This window comes from Caloenas nicobarica, chromosome 11, assembly GCF_036013445.1.
Source record: "Caloenas nicobarica isolate bCalNic1 chromosome 11, bCalNic1.hap1, whole genome shotgun sequence".
Lineage (NCBI taxonomy): Eukaryota > Metazoa > Chordata > Aves > Columbiformes > Columbidae > Caloenas > Caloenas nicobarica.
In genome coordinates, this window is record NC_088255.1 from 4,740,648 (window position 1) to 4,760,576 (window position 19,929).

General features: G+C 49.4%; 1 protein-coding gene across 6 annotated transcripts in view; it reads right to left on the bottom strand.

Moving 5' to 3' along the window:
- The window catches only part of DAG1 (dystroglycan 1), a 50,572-nt gene that overhangs the window by 17,974 nt on the left and 12,669 nt on the right, over nt 1-19,929 (bottom strand). The window contains exon 1 of one of the 6 annotated variants that reach the window (XM_065642433.1): nt 11,263-11,380. The exons of 4 other annotated variants lie outside the window; for them this stretch is intronic. The gene's annotated coding sequence lies outside the window, so the exon portion shown is untranslated. Of the gene's footprint in view, nt 1-6,577; nt 7,351-11,262; nt 11,381-19,929 lie in introns of those variants that run through there. One more of the 6 variants, XM_065642430.1, reaches the window with a different exon arrangement.

A 19,929-nucleotide genomic window follows, 5' to 3' on the forward strand; every position in this document is an offset into this window, starting at 1 on the left:
GTGGCTGCTGCGGGGCCCAGACGCCATCAGCACGGAAACGTGGCTGCGCTGAGCCTCCATGCCTGAACCGGGGAGAAACGCCCCAGACAACCCGACAGACAGACACCCTGGTACAGCCACACAGCTGTGAAGACACCTCAAGGGGTTTGGCACCACATCTTCAGGCCAGTCCTGGCCCTGTCACGGCTGCAGCGGAGCTCCTGCACGGCGCGGCCCCGTGTTGCTCAGCCAAATGACAGGATCCAGCCTGGGGCGGTTTTTGTTGGATGGAGAGGAGTATTTGTGCAGAAAGGAGATGGTTTTTGATATCTGTGGCAAGCAGGAGAGGAAGATGAAGTCATCACCCATTTCAGAAACAATTATCAGAGCAGGCAACAAACACTGCCCGTCTGATACGTGCCCCTCAGCCATGTGACTCACGCACTGGCCATGAAGGCCTCGTGTGACACTTGCGGGTCACACAAATTCAGAATTTCATTTTAGCAGATCTACAGAAGAACAGCCTCTGCATATGGAAGCAGCACACACAGGAGGTATAGAAGGAATTCAGTAGCTGATAAGGAAAAAAAAAAACCAAACAAACAACAGAAGAGCTGAGAACAAACTTGCACCACCAAAAAAAACCCAACTCTCTTAACACAGCTCCACCTCACCAAACAATCGACAGAAGCTGAAACAGTGCCAGCCTCTCACGGTGTGGGCAGAGGAGGAAAGGCAGGGTGCACAGCCTGGCAGATAGCTGGAACAGGGCACTGCCCGCAGCGCTGAGGTCCGCGTGGACCATCGCTTCAAGGCTCAACACTTTCTGTGAGAGAAGGTCCTCTGCCTAAAAGCCAGTAGTCCTGCCCAGCAAGTCCCCCGGCCACTGGCACTGCAGGTCCCGATGTGGCTGCAGAACAGAGCGGACGTCACCTGCGGCGGGGCTGAACAAGCCCTGGGGACCCGCGTGGTGCCCCAGGTTCAAGAGCCCACACCACTCCACGCGGTACTACCATGGGTGAAACCCAGCTGGTTTGAGACATCGTGCCAGTTGTATGTGGGAAAGGTCAGTGTTCTAGATCATTGTCTGTGACCAGCGAGTGGCACAGAGCTGGAGCTCTCTGGCAGCTAAAAATCTCAGCACTTCAGACAGTTTCCCGCAAGCTCAAAACGTGGCCGAACCCCAAATGCAGATGGCATTCTGCAGGTGGCCTGCTGATCTCTGGGAAGCATCAGGCCATAAGGGCAACTGACTTGGACAGCATTTCCCAGTTACAAGGGAAGGCCGGACCACCCCAGCTTCTCTGCATGGCACAGCGCTCCTTCTTCCAGCAGGATCTCTGCTGCCCAGTTTCACAGAACAAACACAAAGGTTCAGGTTAGTCCTGAATTTCAGGATGTTTCGTTCCGTCTGATCTTCTGAAAGAACCGACTTTCTCTTTATCCTCCTGCTTCTGAGAGCACTCTTTTGGTCTCAACCTTGAACCTCCAGAGCGTTGGATGAAACATCAAAGTCAGCAGCAACATCTGCTTCAGCGCTAGCACTCTGTGCACGTGCCAACGTTTATGCCTGATCTCCAATGCCAAACCCCCATCCCAGAGACACAGAACTGGGCCTGCTGGGTGAAGTTATGTTGTTATGATGCTGCACATGATATGATGCTGACTTGTTAAGACAAAGCTGGAGCTTGCTCCTTCTCCATGCAGCTACAAGGCCCACTGACATGTTAAGGACATGCTCTACCTTCATTATTCAGGAACGCAGAATAGTGCAGACAGAAGATGGGACTGAGAGCAGGACAAAGTATCTACTCCTGGCCACGCATCTTCCCAGGGACCTTTTCTTCTGCACAGCACAGAATGGGAAGCATTGGGCCAGAGACGTGTCCTGACAGCAGGAGCGTGGCTGTCCTAGAAATCGCTCCTCCTCTGGGACCAGTCACAGCACTGCTTCGGCAAGAACCAGCGAAAGTGAAGTCTCCGTCCAGCTGCGTCTAATCCAATTGCTCAAGCACACCATCACATCACTGGGCTGCGGTAATTAATCACTGCCAGCATATTAGCACCACTGAGCTTAGCATGCAGGAGGCTCAGGTGACTGCCGTGCAGTTCTCTACTCCAGATAAGAAGGTATTTAAGAGAGTTAGGAGGAATCCCACTTACCTGATTGCTTATTTACCAATAGCCCCATTAAAGAAAGCACTAAACATCTGGCCTCTCTCTAAGGAAGAAACTCCAACCTGGCTAAAAAGGGCCAGTGCAACTTTCCAGCAGAGAGTTATTGTCTCTGCAGAGATCTCCTGTGCGTGTTTCCACAGGAGCATCTCCGGGCAAGTCCTGTCAGCTACCGCATGTCTGCGTGTCAAGGCAGCGAGCAGGAGGGATGATGAAATCCGGCATCACCGGCCCGGCACACAAAGATGGCACTCTGCTGTGCACGCTCCCCGCTCCGGAGCACCACGGCAGGCACTGGCGGTGGGCAGAGACAGCAGGTGCTCCAGGCACATCCGCACTGTGCCGAAGGAGTCCAGGAAAGAGGGGCAGAAGGGAAAACAGCTGGGAGGCAGCACATCTGGGCAGAGCAGCCCAGCACCTAATTTATGAACTAATAGAAACAGTCTCCTTAAGACTAAGAGTATGCCAGTCTGCAAGCTTGGCACATTATACGCACAAAGAACACACTGGAGTGTGAAATTTAGGAAACAGTAGGAGTTTCTGTCTTGCCCAGCTCTGGATGTACCCTGGAACAAAGGCAGCCTACGGTATAAGCTACAATGTGCTGCAAATGACTCGGGGGTTATTTCCAACCTCCATGCGCACTGGCAGAGGATGGGCTCCAGACCCTGCCACGCTGGGGATGAGTTAGAGAGGGATGTGCAGGAGGGGGATGGCACAGAGACACGCTGGTTGCACAGACCGAGCGGCACCGGCGGGCATGGTGGGGGAAGATGCTGACCAGGCACCCGCGGGGATGGCGGCTGCACACCCAGACTGGCTGTCTCTCTAAAAGACGAGTTCATTCACAAGTTTTTGGCTCAACGCTGCACTCACAGCTGCCTTCCTATAGCCATGCGTACATCAAAAACACGGCAGCTGGCAGCTCGGCATCAGAGATGGGACTGCAAGAGAAAGCCTGCTCAGCACAGAGCCCCGAAGCTCACCATCATTAGCCGGTCACCCCAGACACCATCAACCCAAGAGGTACAAACCAAGCTGTACTTGATTCTTTGCCCTAAAATTGCATTTTAACATGCTCTTCTGTGGCTATGCCCACCCTGTATTGTCACCAAGTTAAACAGCCAACGGAACTGACACCTAGTTCAAAGGACGACGCACAAAAAAGATGTTTTTTTCAGTCTCGTCCCTTCTTGTATTTCTGCATTGCTCATCTCCAGCACATCTAGTGTCAGTAACAGGAAACTCCGATGCCGAAAAATAATCTAGGGGAAAAAAAAAAAATAAACCAAACCAACCCAAAACAGCAGTGCTAAAAGTGTGTGCCAGGCAGAGAAACAAGCAGCACCCTCCTGCCGGGAGGGAACTCGGCTGCAAACTGTCACTGACGTGTTGCCTCAAGTCACAGACGCCACAAGCAGCTTGGTGAAGCTCGTACGGGAAGTGGTCGCAGCTATCGGCACCTCGCAGCGGTTTTTATTCTGCTAGAGTAAGCATCAAGATATTTAACTTTCCAGTAGCTTAATGGAAGATAATAGAAAGTTTCCTCTTGCTTTTCTTTGCAAACTACAGTTTTGTGCCACCAGAAAAAGACGAAGCCTTCCCACAGCCCTCTCATTTGCACCTCATGTTTCTCCTTGGCCACCAAAACCTGCTCACAGTTCTCCCCCAGCCTGGGGCCAGAGACACCGACGGACAGCGAAGTGCTGAGTGAGCAGCAATGGGGAGCTGGACCAGCCCAGAGAGCGTATGGGGTTTGTGTTCTTTAGGACGTGTGATCTCCAGCATTTACTACTCCGAGATAAAATGATGCAAAATGATGCAAAAAGATGCCTCTGCCTGTCCACCCTACTGCCCTTCCCAGCTGGGGACTTTGCTCCTGGGAAGACTTCTTGCCCTGGACAAGCATGTGCTGCAGTCACTCTCCCTCCAGCCAGAGCTGTGGCGGGGAGGGAGCAGCCCCGGCAGCCCCCCCGGACCTGAGGCACCCCACGGAGGTGCGTGCACGGGGCACTGCGGAGCAGCAGAGGCATGGGGGACACCAGAGCCCTCCTGCCAGCCAGACACGCAGTGTGGTTTTCTTTCCTTGCAGAGCACATTTCCCCTGCAAGGTGCAGCAATAAGACTTTTTAGGAGGCAGGAGGGGGTGACTGCGGTACCCACAAGCACCTCACAACTACACACTCGCACACCGACCTGACACACTTGCTAGAACACCATGGATGTCCCTTCGCTTGTCACTGCTGCTGGCCTGTCCCCTCGCAGCCCATGAGTGTCACCAGTCCTGTGCTCCGGCTGTGCCTTCATCAATTTTGGCTGGGCAAGACTTCTGACTCTTTGATGAAACTTTCAGCAACCACAATCAATCCCTTCCTCCCACTTTGTTATTCCCAGACAGCCAACTCAGATCATATCTTCAAGTGCATTCAGTTGAAAGGAAACTCAGATATTATCATCTCAAGTATTTCGAAGGCCTCCGAGATCACTTTTTCCCCTCTAATTACAAACATCGCAGTCAGGTAGAACTGCCATTTTCCAGGCTGCTGGCAGCAAACAGGCAAATTAGGATATAAACATCCACCAACAAGCAGGGGGCCCCAAATAATCACCAGTGCCACCCCACAGGTTAAACACTGCCCTGTCTCGAGGGAGGTCAGACAGTGGCGGGCAATGGGGATCAAGGGTACAAAACGGATCCGTCCTGGAGCAAAGCAGGATGTACTGGGGCACGGGGGCGATGGGGAACAAGGGTCCATGCTCTCCACTAATAAAAGGACTCCAAACTCACCTGAACCAGGCTCAAAACAAAATGACATCCCCCCTCCAGGACCCAATGGGGTTGTGAACATGAATGTTAAAACTTCATGTGGGTTAAAAAAAAAAAAAAAAAAAAGAGTGTGGGATGGGACAGTTTTGTAGAGGGCAGAGTTACAAAGGCAGCAATTCTGGCTCAGGCAGCACTTCGTGACAGAGAGCAGGATCCCGGGACGGCATTCGGGGAAGCGATGACTCGCATTCCTCTCCAGGCATCTTCTCCCGGCTGTTATTGGAAAGGGCACACAGGCTAAATATACATCTGTAACAGGGCAGAGCAAGGGTCTGTCTGCCTAAGGGCACACGGCTTAACCTGGCTTTGGCTTCGCTTGGGTTTCTAGCATGCAGCCAGCCAGGGCAAGCCCTTCAAAACTCTACTTGTAACTCCTGGTTTTGCCTGGAAACAGAGCAACAGAGTGTAAAAATCCTAATATTTAATCCTGTGATTAAGGGAGTGTAAGCTAAAGGTAGTACTAAAATCCACACAAAATTAAACTACAAAAGGTTAAAGCAAACAAAAAATCAACCAGAAAAGGATGGGGCTAAGAGCTCCTCCCATACAAATGCTGTAAAAATGCATATTTTGAAGACAAACACGACAGGCATGTATGTATACATGCATACAAATGCTTTATCAGTTTCCAAGATTTAGTAAAAACCGGAACTCAGGGCACCAAGATAAAATAGGTATTTTTCACTCTAGATTTCTCTTATGTCAAGAAAGCTTCATATCTTGTTGAATTTGCTTGACGTTAATTGCGAAGTGAGGCCAGCGGCATTACAGAAGCGTTTCAGCAGAAGCCACCCTGTGGGACAGCCTGGGACAGGGGACACCCAGGCTGGCAGCAGAGAAGCAGCCGGAGAAGAGACCAAAGCACCGCTCTGAGACACCAGAGCATTTGTAATTTTGATCACAAGACAGTTACCTCGCTGGTTAGGGTACACAAGGCAGAGCAATCCCCATGACACCGCACTCGGATTTGAAGGGCACTAGTTGCTAGAAACGTTGGAATATTTAGGACTCAAGATAAACTCCCCGTCCCTCTGCAGGCTCACCGTGCCATAGCAGCTTGTGTTCACCACAGTCTGATTCTGGACTCTCTAGAAACAATTTACACAGGGGTCCAACTGGTTTACATGTGAATTTGCAGAGACAAAGCTGGTTTATATAGTTTTAAAACTAAAATGGATTTCTGTACCAAAATACAAGTCCTCCAGTATACCAAGATCAGCCCAGACGGCCTCCGCCTTCCCCAAGCACACCGAGCCCAGACTACATCTCAGCCATCCCCATCTGTGAAAGGCATAAATGACGATTTCTCAAAAAGCAAAGTAAACTTTGTCTAACAAAGGCAGGCTAACGAGGTAGCTAGAGGAGCCCTCAGCAGCTCTAGCCAGAACGTACAGCTGAGGCACCTGAGAAGCAGCACAAACGTGCAGGAAGCAAGAGACGAGACGTCACTTTTTAAATGCAAGGACTGTGTGGTATCTGAGCCCACCTCATGCTCCTCAGCAGGCAGGTCGCTCCCCAGCGAGCACCGAAGGACACATGCAAGAGCAGCTGGCATGACAGTCACCACCATGTGCCCTGTCCCCTGCTAGTACTCACCATCCACCGGCTGTTTCAAGTCTCATGCGCACCAGCTAACAACCTTTGAGAGAAGTCACCCGGCTGGAAAGCAGGTTTCTGTCGAAGGTTCTGCTCCAGAAACAGGTTAAAACCGAGGCAACAACAGGTGGCTGCAGTCTTTGCTTCACTCCTTGCTCCAAACAGACAAAATCATCCACAAGCTTCCAGCAGCACCTGAAATCTCAGCTGAAGCCCAGAAAAACACTTGCTCCCTAAGCTGCCCTGCTGTAATAAGTAGATGTTCTCTGGAGCTGAAACCAATGAGGCTAAAAAGATTTGCATCTCTTGCTTGATTTCTTAATTGAATTAAAGGCTGAACAAAACTCCCTATGGGGCTTCAGAGAACCCACACGGATGAGAACCTACGAATATCCTAATCGGGGAGGAAGCTTCCACTGGACATTTTGTCTTACCAAGTACTAAATAGCCCACACAAAAGGAGAAAGACCTGAAGGGATAAACTCCCCTGTCTGGCAAAGCAGGAAATCTTGCTGAAGTTTCTGCCAGTTTGGCTTTTGGAGCACATCACACGTTCCACGAGTCACGCACAAGAGAGAGGTGAGCTTTGGTGTGATCTGTTAGCCAAACTCCCACCTACCTTGCTACATTTTTAATTTAAAAAAAAAAAAGGTATAAAGCTCTTTTTGTGAAATCAGCAAGCAGAAGCTATTAGAGGGGTGAAGGACAGACTGATGGGCAGGGCAGCCCTGCAAAGCCCCTTAGGAAACCCAATCATACTTCCAAACCCTGTTCCGAAGGAACAGGAGGCTCCAGCTCTGGCAATACACCTGGGCCAGGCCAGAGGGCTTGCAGCAGGACTCTCACTGACATTTTGGCCACGCAATGGCAGAGCAGAGTCTTTTTTCCATCACCAGAACAGCCCAATGCACCAAGAACAGCATTTGGGGCTCCTTAGGACACACCAGCAAGCAGAAGATTTGCTAATGGTGCTAAAGCAGGCAGCATGGGCAAGTGTTCCTCCAGCCCGAGGGTTGCGGGAACCAACCCCAAATCTGAAAAAAAATAAAAAAAATAATAATAAAAAAAAATAATTCTTGACTTTCAAGAGTCACCTCAAAATGCCATTTGGCTGGACTGCTTTATGTAGAGGCGGCCACATTCCAAGGGGTTCTAATCACCTCCTGGGTATTCCACAAAATTCCTCAGATAATGAAATATTTCAAGAAGGTCACTGAAAGTGTTTAAGCAGCATAATTTCCTACGGGCTGATGTCACAGCACCAGGGCTCCAGCACTAAGCACAGGGCTGGAAGGAAAGGCTTAGGATCTCTCCCCCACCTGCTGGGCACGAGATCCGCGGCTGCCGCCGAAGGGACGTAAAGCACAAACAGCTGACATTAAGCGGACACACAGAACGAGGCAAGTAACACCAACAAAAAGCCACTTTCAGCACTTCAGTTACGTATGCAGCATCATTTATATTCCTTGTGGCAGCGTAACTAAGGGCAGGCACATTCTGTTTAGAAACATCCCGCCGATCCATCAGCTTCACCGCCCCACCCTACAACTCCAAGCCAAGGCATTAAGATCCAACTTTATGGAGTTGCTCAGCCCTGATGTATTACTCAGCTAGCAGGACTGCCATAGCTCTTCATTTAAATATGTTTACCACCCAGTGATTAGTGCAGAGCAGCCAGGGCATCAGCTACCGACCTGCAACTTTCCACGCTTCTCATGAAAACTGTTCTAAACGCTCCTTGACAAAATGAGATATAAACGTTCCAACTTTAACCATCAAGCATAAAAGGGGAAAACAGCAAAATGAAGCAGCATTGCTCCCATGCCACAGAGGCAGAGAAAGCTTCTGGAGGAGGAATTAACTCCCTCAAGATCAGCAGCATGTTCCCTTAAACCTGCAGAAATTCAGAAGTCACCAAAAACCATCAAGCTGATAACCTGTTCCTCCAGGTGCACATTTTTATGGGTGCCTCCTCTTGCTAAAAACCAGGCAGCAAAGAGCTAGACTGCTTCAGTAAAACCATCTGCTCTTCACAATAACCTCTGGCCTGAGCTGGCCAGCCTTTCATTCACATAGTAAATTCGAAAGCACCAGCTCATCGAGGCAGCAGGACGGCGTGGGGCTCCACAGGTCCATCTGCTTCCCCACTGCTCTGGTGCAAGAGCATTGATTTAAACAAAAAAGCAAAGATGAGCACCTTAAAAGACAAGACACACAGTCTGCATCGCACTCCTGCAGCGTTAATTTCACTGCATTATCTTTCAGCTAAATTATCTTGTTTACCTGCACTGCATAATTAAAAAATAACCCTCAACCGGCTTTGGCCATGGCCTTAATGGCTTCAGCCAGGAGCGGGGAATCCGGCTGGAGCTGCTTGTCACACCAACACAGAGATGGCTGCAGCTTTTCTCCCCACCCTGCTCTGGTATTGAGAAATAAGAGACACGTCGAATTATTTCAAGGCGAGACCAGACTGCTTCACTGTAAGGAGCATCAGTGGGTTTTAGGCTTTTTTTTTTCTTAACACTAACTTTTCTTACACCAGAGACCGTGTATTCAGGATCTGGCCAAAAAGGGCGAGAGAAACAAGCCCGACATGCACAAAACCAGCATGACTGATTATGTACATGGCAGGGTAACGTGTCCCTCTCTGCAAGCAGCACAGCACCTGCCATGAAAAAGTTTCCAGGGTTGCTCCAAACAACCCCCATGCAGCAAATCCAACACAAACATCCTGTATTCCCAGCACCCAAATTCCACAAACAAGAAAGTCCAAAGGACTTGAAAATAGGCTCAAACTTCCCTGCTCAGACAGACAAGTTATTTAGAACTGGGACCCAAGGACAAACTGGGTAAAGGCAAAGTGCTCACGGGAAAAGGGGGAGGCAGAGAAACAGCAAGGACAAGATAAGGAAAACTGATGTTTTTCTTCTGTAAGCAGCCACAGAGCCCACATAGCGTAACACATTTACAACAGTTAACTAGTTGGCATGGCATCTGGTATCAGTCCTCAAAAAATGGTCCTGAGGTTTTGCCACAGCAGAAAAATCCAGTAATTTCTCCCTTCCTCACCGGCAATCTACCTTGTACAGGTCAGAGAGCTCGGAAACAAGACCTGCACATTTTTAAGGGGAAAAAAACCCCCAATTTACAGTGTATTTCAAATAGTGTGAACACAGGCTGCATCTCTTTATTTTGACTTGCCATTGCAGTTTCTACACGGAAGACAAAAGATGCTCCGTGTGTTCCCAGCACACCGACACCGTGTCCCATTGCTCCCGAGGTGACAGCAGCGAGGACTCACAGCTCTACGCAGACACAGATGACGGCAACAGGCATGTCCTCCTGACTCAACTGGGAAGATTAAAACATTATTTTAGGTTGTAAAGAGAAAAAACTGGAATAACATGGGACAGATCCTGTACCGACTTCCTGGTGCAAAGTAACATGGCAGAGCACGTGATGACTGACCAGCTCCATCTGCAAGAATCCCAGGAATGGGGCAAAGTCATCACAGCTCTAGTTTCTGCCCCAGGAAAACAGAACTGGATGTCATTCTGAGTCACCCAGGAAAATTAAAGCAGCACTCAGTTGGGTTTAGTACCAGTTCGAGCCTCTTCGAGCCAAGCACCATCTCTTCTTGCTCACCACATGTGCTTTGGACACCTAAAACCCACTCTTTCCTTCAGGCCTGCATTTCGTAGCCAAATCAGGAGTTCTCGGATTTTGTAACCCTTTGCAACAGCCCATATTTTAATTACTCTGAACTCTTCTCCCATAGAGTCCCTTTCTCTGCTGTGGGGCACCCAGAACACTGCCCAGTCCTGGGCACAGACTGTACTGACCCCACAGAGAAATGAGGACAACCCCACTTCCCAGCCCAACAACCACCCACAACAGTCCTGAGTGTTCCTGAGAGCTGTAACAGCAGGGAAATACATTTGTCACTAATCACTCCCAGCCTGTTCTTCTGAATACACGCCCCCAAGTCACTCTTGCTGTGATTTCTGCTCTGATCTTCGTTACTAATGCAATGTCCAAATCCCACTAATTAGTTTAAGAGGGCATCCTGTTACTAGCACCCACTGGACTTTCCTGGCTGCTCACACACATTCCTATGGCTGTTCTTAGATATAAGTAAATCTGAAACACTCCCTGGAAAACTTGATGGCTCCTTGATATCAAACAGCACAGGAGAACATAAACGTTTTAGCGCAAGAATAAGGTCTGTGTGAAGGGAGATGCTCAAGTGCCAAAGGAAAAATGAAGCCTTGGAGTTGCAGTGAGGCTGTGAAACTCTGAAGATGTGTTCACTTTCCTTCGCTTCACAATGCTGCTGCAGATGCAGAGAAACAAACTGCTGATGTCTCATTCAGCCTCCAGAGCAGGAGAGCAACTCCAGTCCCAGCAATTACGTACCCAATCACCTGCACCAAAGCTTCGCTTGGCTTATGTTGTTTTACTTTGGTGGTTATATAGTATTTCCTTGGCTTACCATCATTAGGAGATTGTAGGTTCAGGGACAACCTGCAAGGTCCCAGCTGAGATCAGGTTGGTACCGCAGGACCCAGTTGCACACTGTGCCACATCTGGAGGATGCAGAGCAGTCCAGATGTGGGCAGGCGACTTACAAGCCATTCAGCAGAGCCAGTTACAGAGCCTGGCCACAATCACCATATCCTCACCTGGAGGGGCTTGGCTTAAAGTTTGAAAATAAAAAACCCCGTTATGCTGCAGCCAGGGTTAATCTCCAGCTCCACAACAGCCCAGCTCTTCAGAGCAACTCTGGATTGGTACTTGGGCTTCTTCTGGGCTTAATAAAGGTCTGTAAGGAGAAAATGTGGTTTTAGCAGCTCAGTCCATCCCTTATAAAGCAGAGACACTATGGCAAAAATAACCTGGGTAACTAGTTACAGTCACCCAGCGCTCACTTAGGTCTCTGATCAGGGACCACAACGCTCTCTCTGTACCACAGCCCAGGAGAGGGTGCCCTCCCCTGCACCTCCAAGGTGTTTCACACAAAGCAGTTAGTGGTTTTTGAAGCAATAGATAGCCAGGACTCATTTGCCAGCCTCCTCAAAGAAAGCATTGTCTTCCAGCTCAGCCAAAGTCTCCAGAGCAGGTTTTCTGCATCTTCAGCCTTTCTGCTGGATGGACTGGACTCCTCAAGCAGTTTTGTACCCAGTACTTCCCAGAACCATGTATGACAACAGCTACAACAGCTGGCCAGCAGCTGCAGAGAGAAGCATGCTGTAATGATCAAGAACGATTCAGCTTTGGGACTTCTCAAACATAATCATAAGTTCAGTGTTGTCCTCCAAAGGCCTCCGCTGTCCTATTGCAGCAAAGTCTAGAGCAAACCAAACTAGGTTACAGAACTGAAGCATCTTCCACCCAAAACCAAACCAAAAAAAACAGAGGACAAAAGCTTTCAAAGATAACAGCAGTGCCTCCCACTGCAGGGACAGACTGCCGCTCATCTATTCCTCAAGACCTTATGCCAGTTGGGAACTTTGCTCATTGCTGTAGGCTGAGCCTAAACCCTCCTCTCCTAACAACATATGATATAGCTCTAGGTAACACAAAAAAATACCTAAACCAGCAAGTTTGCAAATAACAAGTTAAAAAAGTCAGCATACCTGAGAATCAAGGTTGTCTATGAGCTGGTCACAGCAAGCACCACAGTTTGCTCCTATTGCAGCTTTTGTTCTGTCCCCCTCTGAGACAGGCAGGTCCATCACCCACCCATGGCTGTGAGAAGGCAGAGCCCAGGAGAGGGATTCCAGTCTCTGTTCTGGGGCTGGCAGGGGGCTGCACCTCCCTCCCACCCCTGCCGCCATTCAGGGCTGGAAGAGGCCCTGGACAGGATCTTTGAAAACCTTAACTTGGCAGATCAAGTCTACAAAGCACAGGTGAACTGGGAGCCTTCCAGGCACCTGTAACTTGATAAGATCCATGAGATACAGGGCATTTTTGCTGGGAGAGGAGATGGCACATCCTTTGTGATCAGACCTGGCGGCTGCCAACCTCCCAGCCATTGTGCCAGACCAAGCACCTCTCAATGCAAGCAGTTAGGCTCTGTTTGGTTTTGTAAATACTGACAACCTAAAGCTTTTTTTTTTTTAATCCTTTAACTCTTGGAAATGCTTGAACTGCTTTTGCTGAAAAGCTGAAACAAAGCCTGAGAGAGGGATGCAGCATGGGAAATTCCAGTGTGAGCATTAAGTTCAAGAGTTAAATGCACCTCCACGATCAGGCCAGGTCTCTGCAGAGGTGGTGTGACTGGTGACACCAAAACACTCACGACTCCTCCACGCAGGCCTGGAGCAGAAACCGCCCCAGCAGCTACAGCAGGCAGCCCCATGCCCAGAGGTTTAGACTGAATCCACTCCAAATGGGAATTAATCTGGGGAAGTCCTGCAAGAGGGAGCTGCGGCCAAATCACTGCAACTGGGAGGCAACTTCTGGGGAACGTGCTGAGCACCTGGAAACGTGTGCCCCCCGGTTACGGCTGACACTCCGTGATTCCCCCGGAAGGCAGTTCCACGGGAACATCACCCACCCGAGGGGAACATCATCCAGCCCAGGGGAACATCCCCCGTGCTGACCCAGGGCTGCAGAGCTGGGCACAGGCAGGTGCTGCCTCCAGCTGATGCTCCATCCTTGGGCAAGGTGCTTCCCAGAACGCAGCCAGGTAGCAATGCAAATGACACTCTGATTACCGTCACTGCTTAAACTGCTGCCTTTGCTCCAGAATCTGAACTATTTTAAAAGCTGCAGGAAGCATCTCCCAAATACAAGCCCTGTCTAGGCGAGGTGGTACTGTCTGAGCAGAGTTTGAAAATCACATTTTGCGGCTGCAAAAAGTTGTGTTCCCAAGGTCTTTATTCCGTGCTGTAGTACTGACTGCTCCGTTCTTCCCACTGCTCTTCTTCCTTGGGAAAGCTATTTCTTTCTTACACGGCTCCTTCACAAAAAACAAGCAACAATCTGAAGAAAACCTGATAAGAGGACTCAGGGCAGATGTGCCTTCATTTTTTTTAAAGATATCAACTACCTACATCAGCAGTGTCCCTACAATGGCAAATTACTGGAGATGCGTGCCCTGAAGTGCTGTAGACAACAGCATTAGCCAGACCAGCTGAAGTAGCCTTGCGAAACAGGGCTAATTGCATCACCTGTAAGTCTGTGGCTTATTCTGGGTTTTGCAAGGACCGGCACATGGAACTGGAATGGATCCGAAGCACTGGGATAACACATATTCTGAACACAAGCACAGCAGCCAGAATGAAAGCTTAGAGGCTGGGAAAAACACCTAAATGTCATTTGGGACAGCAGGTTTGCTCTGCTTGTAACACACACTGCCAACACACAGGAAAGCTGCTTAGAGATCAACAGATAAAGGCTTCTCACCATTCAGCCTGTTATTTCATGTAAATCAGGTTGTCCTGCTACAAAAAGGCATCCCCATATGAAGTGCAAGGTGCTCAAAAAATGAGGAGGAGCCACAGAAAAAAAAAAAAAAAAACCAAGTTCAAGCAGCACTCACACCATGGCCAAATCCTTCAGACCCCTCCGCGATGACCAAAGGGTCCTGCTCCCCCTTCTACAAGGGCAGCTCTACGATCCAGAGCTGCACAGTCTTCTCGCTTGTCACTGCGGGTAATCTCAAAGCATCGCCACCTTAAAATAGGGGTTTGTCCACAGAAATAACTCCAGACTCCTCTGAGATATGAAGTCATGTTTTGAAAAGCAACAGTGTAGCAAATTCAATTAATGAATCGAGTCTGCCTTCTCCTTGGGCAACATGGAAGCAGGATTTCCTAAAGCCCATCCCAAAGATGTTAGTTATAGGTATGGTGCTGTGATCTAAAGGATCTGCCTCCACCACCCCGTTCTTCTGGCCTCCTGGAGCACAAGGAGTCCTGCACAGAGTATGCATTGCACCTGAAAAAAAAAGGGAAAACTACCCTGCTCTTATCTTCAACCCCGGCAGAGGCTGGAGGGGGTTGGAGAGGACACTGCAAACCAAGCCAGAGGCAAACAGTAGCTCTTTGGAGGAATAAACCACTCCGTCAGCCTGCCATGATTGATAAGTACATCTGCCAGTCCCCACCTGCTGTTCACATTCCTGGCATTTCTTTCTGCTGCATTTTCTCCCCAAGAAGGGACCGGCTGCTTATCAACTGCTGCAGAGAAGATTTAAGGGAAGGGGAGGGAAGGGAAACAGGCCCCAGCTTAAACAAATCAAAGTGATTTCAGGCCCCAAGCATGCCAAAAACAGTTGTCTTGCATCAGATGGGGGAACTAGCTGAAGGGGTTTATTCCGGGAGCCCTCACAGGTTCAGACACTTATATTGGGGGTTAAGTGCTCCCCTTTGCTCAGTCCTGCCATCATACCTCTATTAAATTCCTGGTAGATAAAGCAGGGGGCTCTAGAAAAGTCTCTCTACCCTCCAGCTGCTCACGCCAAAGTCATTTGCTGCACCGTTCAGCCACCTTCTAGAACATAAGGGAGATAAGGGTGAAAACACGGCAGCCTTTCCGAAGGGCGAAGCTTCGCTGCCTTCCCGTTGGCAGAGGGCTGATGAGCAGGGACAGCCGGGACCCGGCCAGGACAGCTGTTCAGAGCCACAACAGATATTCCTGGGAGTGCAGGAGCAGGAGTTTCGTTCTGCTTTTCAGCCCTGGACATGAACTGGAAGTTCCTCCTTTTCTTCAAGTTAGTTTTAACACAGCAAGAAGGTGAAGGAAAATAGACCCGTAAAAGTGCAGCAAACCCACAAATCAGAGGGGTTGAACGTGAGCCGCTTGTTGTCAGAAGAGGGAAAAGCGGGTCTGAGGAGCTCTGGTAAAAGCTCAGTGTCTTTAAGATCCTGACCTCTCTGTCAAACTAGATCAAAATTAGCTATTAGGATCAAATTTATTAGAGCACATACCCATGCTGAAATCCTATCAGCCTGGTTGCTGCAGGGAACCAAGGCAAAGCAGGGTTCCTGGAGTTCAGGTGCCCCGGCACCCTTCTGAAAGTGATTTTCTTCACTGAAAGAGGCACAAACAAAACTACAAACAAGTCGATGAGTTTCTGCTGATTTGCAGTCCTTGGGGAGGGAGGGAGAAGGCAGCAGGAGATAAACATAGCTTTCCCCATGCCTGGAAGAAGAACAAAATGCAAACCCGGTTTTATTTTCAGACCAGGGTGGTTATTTCCATCGTTGGGCAGTACCACTCCTTACGGCAGAGTGACAGTGCCTTTATAAACCAGGGCGAATGCAATACAGAATCTGACTTATCCTGGGGAAAATCCCATCCCAGAGAGCTGTGGGCAGGACACCCCAAACACCATGACCCCCAGTCAGTCACCCCCATGCACAGAGCAGCTTTCTGACCAGTTTTTCGGAGTATTTCCCAAAGCTGCCCCACTTGCTCTTCTTACCAAGCAGCCAAAAGTTAACAGCAGTGAGGGGAAGGGGAGGGCAAGCCAGGTGTGAGCAGCATTCGATTAGCTGGCTGGTGGGTGCAGCTGTCCTCCGGTTTTACAGCTCTGGGAGGAAATTTAAACAGGAACTTTCTATAAATTAACTGCCCATAAAACTAGCATGTTTTCTCAATGCACCAGAAGGTCGGGAAAGGTCTGCTCAGCCTGCTGTTCCCAGGACAGGGCAAACAGCCTCCGCACTTGCAGTTTCTCCTTCCAATGCAGGAGAAGGTACATTTAGCCCGTGCAGCAGAGAGCTGGTGAGAGCACGGTCACAAAGCAATCAAAGTCATTCTCCATTCACAGCAAACTAATAATTTATGCGTCCCCTAAAATCCTCAAGGCAATCCAGATGTCTAAGTAGCCTTTGTCCCAGAAAGCAAACTATACAACAGCCTCGGAAAGGAGCGACGGCTCCGCTTGCCAAAGTCCTCGCAAGGCTGTTTGTTCTGCGGGAGCAGCAAACACATTGATTTCAACTCCTTCCAGGGCTGGAAGCTGCAAGTGATAGGGTGGTTATAGACACTCGCACCCAGCCCTCTGGTTTCCTCTTCCTAGAGAGGATTATTTAAGAGGTAAGAGTTGCCTGTGAGGGATGTTCATTTGATAAAAATGCACCTGACGGCTTTGAGGAAACTGGGAGAATGGGAAAAGCCAGGCTGACCAGTGCAGCAAAAATGGGAAATAAAACGCACACCGCCTCTCCTAGCCCTCCGGGGAAAAACCTGCCCCAAAGACCAATGGAAACATTTGGAAGAGTCAATAACTGAGTTTGGAAAACATACACTGACCAGCCATACAACTCTTGCAGCGATATTTTAAAGCATTATTACAGTTGCAGTCCAGTCCCTGAGTATATTTTCCATAAATATTTTAAGTTGCTTTGTTTCCAAACTTTTTATATTAGTCCAGTGCAGTGCAATGCTTCAAATTTTAGACCTGGAGGCTGCCAGCCAAATTTGCTGCTGATTTTTAAAACTGTGCCATGTTACCTAGGTTGTAGCATAGGATCATCTTTGGGGTTTTTTCAGGTGCTTTTCTATAAACACCTTTATTCTGTATTATAGCATTAGGTCTCTACCAATATATGAAGCCCGAGTTCTGCAGATTAACACATCTCTGTTCACAAATCAACAACACTGGTTTTATTTTCAAATCTAGGACTTTTTTTTTCTCCATTTTCGCAGGTCAATCAGCAAAAGAAAATACATGAGTAATTCTGCATGCAAAGGAACTCTCTCTAGAACTAGGTATTTTCACATTGACAAAGCCCCAGCACATACATCTGGCAGCGATTGCTGGAGCTCCGTTTGGGCGGTGAGTGCGGCTGCCAGGACACAAGCACTGCACGTAACAAGCCAGCTACACCACGGACGTGCCAGATCTCCCCAACACCCTTCTCCTCTAAAGACACGGCAAAGCCACGTGCGCAGGGAGAACGGATCATCCTGCGTCCTAACCCGGGTAACCTGCCTGCAAATCAGTCTAGACCCACACAGCTGCTTCAGCCCAAACACAGTGATACCTAGTGCTCTCACCTCACAGGCAGAAAGGGAAAACCCAGACACAGAAGCTGTGGTTTTGGAAGGTCCAAAGCATGGCAAACAGCAGGACTACAGGTGGATCCTGCAGCCCAGCTCTGCCACTCCAGCCTCCCAGCCCACCAGGGACACAGGTTCTTGTGCACCAGAGATACCAACAAGACATGGCTGAGCCTTCAGAGCACAGATTTCCACCAACGCTTTACAGTACACAAATATTAATATTTGCAAATAAATCCAGGCCTGCTTAATCCAAAAAACACACAGCTGTGGCTGAGCATGTGTTTTCTTTGGAGAACAGACCAGACAGCCCGAGCCTGGTTGCCTTACCTAGTTTTGAATGCCAGTTTTCAGTCAACCAGATATCAACCCAGCTGAAATATCAACCCTCACCACAAAACCTCCTGCTTTTCAAGCTCTTGGATGCAACTGAAAGGGGGAGAAAAGCCCCAAGGTCCTGCAGTCACCTCTGCCAGCACTGCTGATGAGATGGGGAGGAGATGTGCCTGCCGGGGCGGGCAGCTGTCTGCCGGCTGCCTCGCCGGTTACCGGTAAACCCGGTTAGAGGAGCCACCTGACCGCTCAGCAGCAAGGGGCTGGGTGGCCCCTCTATCTCCTTTGCCATCCTTACAGCTCCGGCTGTAAATTCTTCAGGGGCAGCTGCGAGGAGGAGGTTCTGGTGGAACACTGCTGGCCACGGGCTAGCTGGGACTTCAGCAGGGAGCCACAGCAGCGGCCCCAGGGCAAGGATGCCGGTAAACCTAGAAACCATGAAAAATGTTAATTTGTTACACTGCTATGCAGACTGCACATAAGATACTGCTTAATTGGACACAGGTAGAGGAATCAAGGCTAAAGCGGAGTGAATTGTCTCAGATGTAGGGTACCCAACACTGTCACATATTGTTGGGGAGCCCTGGGGTGTGGGGACTCACATGGCTACCTGCACCGAGATGAGCACAGCAGCGGCACGGCCGTACCGGGATGAGATTGCCCAAGTGGCCGGAACGGCAGGTTTGTGTATGGATGTAGCAGAGTTGAAAGCGATGAGCAAAAAGTAATAAGGGGCTGTTGCTTGGGAGCCTGGGAAGAGAAAGGGAGGGATGAGGCAATGAAGAGATATGTCCTGAAATAGAGAAAAAATTGCGAATAAGGTGTAATATAAAGGACAAAGGAGGGTCAGTCTTTCAGTGGTAGAGGCAAGGGCACCTGGGGACAGCCATGATCCCCTCAAAATGCCGGGGAATCCCCCTGGACAACCTGCTGGACTCTCCACCCAGTGTGTGTCCAGAAGACTTGCTGTGAGAGGGCAAACAGGACCGGACTCACACCCTAAGGGTGTGACAGGGTGACAGATTTGCAATTCAGCAGCAGTGCTATTTCTCAGATTTAGCAGTAATAATTACTAGCTTTAAAGCTGTAAATGTGCAAAACGCTCTAATCGTAAATTAGTATCAGTGGTGTTTATTACTGAATCAATTAGATAGTCAATAACTCGACCAGCTTCTCAGTAGAGTATTGCTTCATAATTAACATCGCGGTCTCTCACATCAGCTACATCTCCAGCTGCACCTCAGCAGGGCTGGATCAGCCAGGGGCTCAGCTGGTGGTCTGGGTATCTCGGTTAAGCAACAGAGCTTGGTTAAGCCGGCGTGGGCAGACGCTATCTGGGCTGCTGTGTTACATGTCTGTACAATGCCCGACACAAAGAGGCCACGACCTGCCACTGAAAATTGTGCACGCCACCACCACGGCATGAACATCCCATTGGCCACGCTTTCAATAGCTTCTAATAATAAACTGGGATAAAGAGCTTAAAAGTTTGAAGTGCCTGTGTAAAGCACACCTGCAATTGCAGTGACACTCCTCAACCACACCACATCAGCAAGAGCAGAGAGCCGGCCACGTGGGGCTGGGGACGGGGCCACCTCGCATCTTCCCACCCTTCAAGCAGGACTGACCTAAATCCTCCCTCTTTCAGACTCCGGTGGCAGGAGGAAAATGAGCTGGTCTCATTAATTTCACCTCCTGCTGCCTAGTGAACTTGTCCACAGCAAAAAAAATTATTCAAAGCTGTGCTGGTGACCTGGCAACTCAACTCTTCTCTGGAGCAGGAGGTGGCAAAGGACCTGCTGTGGCATCGCTCACCTGATGGCCAAGCTCTGCTCTTGCTCCCAGAGCTCTGCAAATTGTTCAGCTGGGGCCTTAGTAAAAATCCAGTTAGGACACCCAGCAAGGCAACCACTTCTCTGCAGGGCGGTTTATGCAATAGAAGGGTGCACAGTCCATCGTCAGCTGGTGGCTCAAAGACCGAGATACACAGGAGACCCCAA